Genomic DNA, 5066 nt, shown 5'->3' on the forward strand with positions numbered 1-5066 from the left:
TCCATCATGGTTTCCACAGTCATTTTCGGTTCAGGTTGTTGAGGTTGGAGAGGTAGTGATGACTGTGCAAAGTTTTGACCTCTGTTCTGAAATCCAAGGGGTGCTGGTGGTTTGTTCCCTTGTTGCTTATTTATTGGCTAGTTTTGCTGATTGAACCATGAGAAATTTAGGTGGTTCCTCCATCCAGGATTGTAAGTATTTGAATATAGAATGTTGGGCTGCTTCTGATTGAAGTTTCCTCCATTATTTACATAGTTCATCTGTTCTGTGGATGGTTCATTGAAATTGTTGTATTTTGAACTCATGTATCCTCCTCCATAGCTGTCCTTATATTGACTGTTTGTACCAACTGCGTTGGCTTGCATTCTTTCGAGTTTCTTTGTGAGCTGATTAAACTGAGCATTTATCATTCTTAGGGCGTCTACTTTTAGGACCCCTGCAGTTCTCTTTGTATTTCCTCTTTCATTTGACCACTCATAATTATGGTATGCAACCCTTTCTAGAAGTTCAAGTGCTTGTGTCACTGTTTTCTCCATTAGATCACCTTCTGCAGCTGAATCAATTGTGCTCCTTGTAGAGGGTAGTAACCCATTATAGAAATTTTGCACTAATAGCCAATCTTCTATGCCATGGTGTGGACATTCCCTCTGCAAGTCTTTGTATCTTTCCCATGCGTCATAAAATGATTCTCCTTCCTTTTGTCTGAAGGTGTTGAGCTCAAGCCTCAACTTTGCAATCTTTGCAGGTGGAAAATACCTTACTAGAAAAGCTTGAGAGAGGTTTTCCTAAGTAGTGAATATTTCAGCCGGTTAAGAAAGTAACCACTTCCTTGCTCTGTCCCGAGGGGAGAATGGGAATGCTCTGAGTCTTATTAGACACTCCATTCATCTTGAATGTGTCACATAGGGCAAGAAAGCACTGGAGGCGATAGTGTGGGTCTTCTGTTGGTGAACTTGCAAACTGGGTTTGTTGAATCATTTGGAGCCATGCTGGTTTTAATTCAAAGTTATTGGCTTCCACTGTGGGTCTAGTGACACTAGGCTGAAATCCTTGAACAGATGGAGCTTCGTAATCTTTCAAGAGTCTTAGTCTGTCATTATTATCTGCCATGGTTGGAATTTCAGGATCTCCTTGACCGTGCTCTTGATGTTTCCTTTCCCTTCTGATGGCTTTCAGAGTTCTATCTATCTCCTGATCACAGTCCAAAATTTCTTCTTTTGGCCTTGTTCTGGTCATATACCAGATCGAGCACTTGAGAAAGAAGAAGAGAAATACAACCAGTAAAATAAAATTAAATAATAAATATAATTTCCTAAATCAGCTAAATTGCCTATCGCTTAATATTACTAAAATCAAAGATTACCCGGCAACGGTGCGAAAAAACTTGTTTGCTTGGTTTTACAACCGCACAAGTGCATGGATCGCTAACAAGTAATAAAATGATGAGTAGAGTATCGTTCCCACGAGGAATCTGATTAGCAAGTACTAATCTACACAGTAATTTTGACTGTCTAGGCTATCAAATACTTAGGGAATGAAGTTTGTTAACTTTAAACACTACAATGGTAAACTTAAAACGAAATGATTTATTTGAAACAATTTTGGAATTAAGATTTCACACTTGAATCTTACTAGGGATGTTATCTCGTTTATTTACTGAATTGAGGATCGTTTTCCCTGATGGAAATCAGTCCTAAGTTATCCTAAATCCTCTCTCAAGGCACCTAAGGTGTATTCTAATTAACTTAAATCATACTTTCATGGCGATTAAATTAATTAAAATCCTTTAAGATTTTTGATCAATTTTAAAGTTCCACGAAGGTATCAGCCTATGATGCCCCTTACCCGTCCACTGTATAGCCGAGCAAGAAGTGCCACATTCGGTGCCGGAGCACCCTATCTTGTTTTATCATATCTATTGTAAGCTTTTAATATCATTTAAAAGTAGTAATCCATGTGTAGAATTTTTTTTTTTATAACTTATTTCTGTGGAGACCTGGACAGAGTCTCCCCTGTTTTATTAGCATCTGGCGGGTTTCACTAATCACCTGTTAATATGTCCATATTCATTTCACACATTTTCATATCATATTCTCTTGTATCATATCATTTACAATTATTTATGAGATCTAAAAATGAAGTATCATCTATTGCATTCATATAGAAATTCATAGATAATAAATTACAAGTTTTCATTTCAATCTCAAAGTTTAATTACAAGTCCAAAATGAAATACATCGTGACTAGACACAATGAATCAAAATACTAGTCTATACATGGGCCCTACCAAAATACAAAAGACCGATGAGGTGACTCTGGACAATGGCAGATCTTGTTAGAGCTCACGGTGCACTCATCGATGTCTTGCCGCCAATTTCTGGATCGATCTCGACTTACCTACGCGATGGAAAACCAACGCGCTAAGCATAATGCTTAGTGGTGTATAATTTATAATAACAATAATTTAAGAATTGAAATAATATCTGCAAATCATAATTTTTGGTTCTTTTACATTTTTGTTGCTCTTTAGAAGCAATTAACATTATCGGGATCTTTTATGATTACTTATTGTATTTTAAGTCTTAATTAATTTTTATCAGTACCCAAGAAACCTATAACAAATTATAAAAGCTGGATGCACAGGTGTATACTGGTTAGACAACCGAATGTCTATCCAATATATGTCTGTCAGGCACGAGGTCAGCTATCGGACACGAGACTCGCTATCAGGCTTGTAAAGCCAGAAATAAAGTAGGCACAAAGACCAGTAAGTATGCATATAGCCTGTAGAATAATCATACCAGACATATTTTGTCAGTTCATGATTTTCTCAGTAGGCCTTAATGCTAACTGTAGTCCCTAATTGGTATACCAATTTATCCAAACCAAATAAATAAGTCTAGGTATACTATGGGTAATTAAACATTTTTAATTATTTTAGCACTATTCATTGTTACTATTTTCTGATACTGTTCAGCAGTACCATTAATTTCATATTAATAGGGCATTAGTCCCAATTTACATATTCATATCATTTCTAATATTTAATTAGCCTTATGAGTATTTTAATTATCATACATAGCATTTTTCCCATGAACCTTTCTTTAGGTTCATTTTGATGTATTATCTTTATCAAGGAATTTGACTAGGTTATGATGTCTATTTGGTCACACTTCTTCCATAACAAATGCTCCTCTATGTTTAACCTTGAATTTTAGTTTTTAAATCACTAAATTTGGGATTATAGAATTCAAGTTATGATCAAAATACCATAACTGGTCCTTTTGCCTCTAAGCTGTCCAGAATTTACAATTCCTGGTCAATAAACTTTGACCCATCATTTGATCATTTTATGGTCATTTTTAGACTTAGGTTCCTTCACAAGATATGTTCCTCTATGTCTTAGGGACTCCCAGGTACAATTTCATAATTTTTCAAGCTGGGTATAGTGAGTTATGGTCAATGTAATTACCTAGACTCTCAATCTTATAAAGGCAATAACCAAACTTCAGGGCAGTATGTTTGACCATCTTTTTAGGGTCTTTACACTTAGAATTTAGCAAGGATGTCTAAATCAATGTTGTAGCCCTAAGTATCATGTTTCCAGATCATATTAGCACATCTCAAATGGAATCTCCTAGTGAAAGTTATGGCCAAATGAACACACGGGTATCAAATGGCATTATGGATTCAACTTAACATTTTCCAGATTTCAATTCCTAACTTTGACTAATATTTTCCCTAGGATGCAATGGTTTCTAGAGCTTGGTCAAAACATAAAAATTATTGTGCTATGTCTTATAAAACTTTTGGCACTAGTTTCACTCAATTTGCAACTTTGGAGACCAAGTTATGGCATTTTTGCTAAAACTAGTCAAACATACTAAAGAAACAGTATTTTGGACAATTTCTGGGTTGGCAGTTTTAGTGACCCAACTTGTGTTAAAAATTTGACTTGGTTAAAGGAAAAACTAGGTCAAGTAGTCTTCATGAAAAGAGTAGCCCTATGTCTAAGCTTTCCATTGATGTAAATTTTTTGTCATTTGGACCAGTGTAGAGAGAGTTATGACCAAATGAACACGTACTATTCATTTGGTCATTTTCTGGGTTTCAGTGTCTGGTCATCCAGGTTTGGGCAGAGAATTGGTCATGATTTTGGCAAAATTTGGGCATGGTGTCTACATGAAAAATGGGCTATTTTGAGTTTATTTTCACCTTCAATTGACCTCATACTAATTGGAGTCACACATTTTCAGTTATGGGTCAATAAACCCACTAGACTCATTAAGTCTAAACCTGCGAAAAATTAACCACTCCCAATATCTCAATTCCTTCAACTTTCTTACTTCAATTTGCATGCAATACACTTCTATAAGTAACAATCTCAACTCAATAGGTCAATTTCAATATTTACACTAAGTCCTCAAGCATTTACACAAACCCTAGTTTTTAAAATTTTAAATTTTCACAAACACTACACAATCAAACACCCAAACATTTCAACTCATCACATATTCTCATGGAACCATTTTTCATCACTTAAAAGTAACAAACTACAAGTTCTATGGTTGCCAAAAATTCAAGGGTTCTTTCCTCAAGATTTTTTTTTATTTCTTGCACATTTTCACTTGATTTAGCATGATATTCATGCTTAAAGAAGAGATTAAAAGTTTAAAGCACTAACCTTTTTGGGTGTCTTGCAAAACTTTAATTTTTCTTATTTCTTTTTTATATCTATAGCTTCCTTAGGGTGTGGGGAGTATTTTTCGTGAAGTGGGCTATGGGTTTTGGTGTGTGGAAGCTTGGGAAATCAAGCTTGGAAGCTTGATAACAATGGAGAAAATGGGAGACAATGGTGGACGGCAAAGAGAGAGGGAAGAGATGGAGAAGATGACTTTAGTTGGTGAATTTTGTCTCTTATGCTTTATATGTATATATTTATATGTGTACTCTATTTTTTTTTTTTAAATTTCCCTAAGCCATTTTCTTTTCTTTTCTTTTCTTTTTCTTTCTTCTCTTTTCTTTTCTCTTCTCATTTTCTTAATTTATTTCATAAATTTTAATTT

General features: G+C 34.9%; 1 non-coding gene across 1 annotated transcript; it reads left to right on the forward strand.

Annotated features, from left to right (window-relative positions):
* The first annotated feature begins 624 nt into the window (after positions 1-624).
* On the forward strand, positions 625-731 carry LOC131178144 (small nucleolar RNA R71). Its single transcript, XR_009147275.1, has one exon. It is a non-coding gene; the product is annotated as a small nucleolar RNA R71 (small nucleolar RNA).
* The last annotated feature ends 4335 nt before the right edge of the window (positions 732-5066 follow it).

This window comes from Hevea brasiliensis, chromosome 2 (assembly GCF_030052815.1).
Source record: "Hevea brasiliensis isolate MT/VB/25A 57/8 chromosome 2, ASM3005281v1, whole genome shotgun sequence".
Classification (NCBI taxonomy): domain Eukaryota; kingdom Viridiplantae; phylum Streptophyta; class Magnoliopsida; order Malpighiales; family Euphorbiaceae; genus Hevea; species Hevea brasiliensis.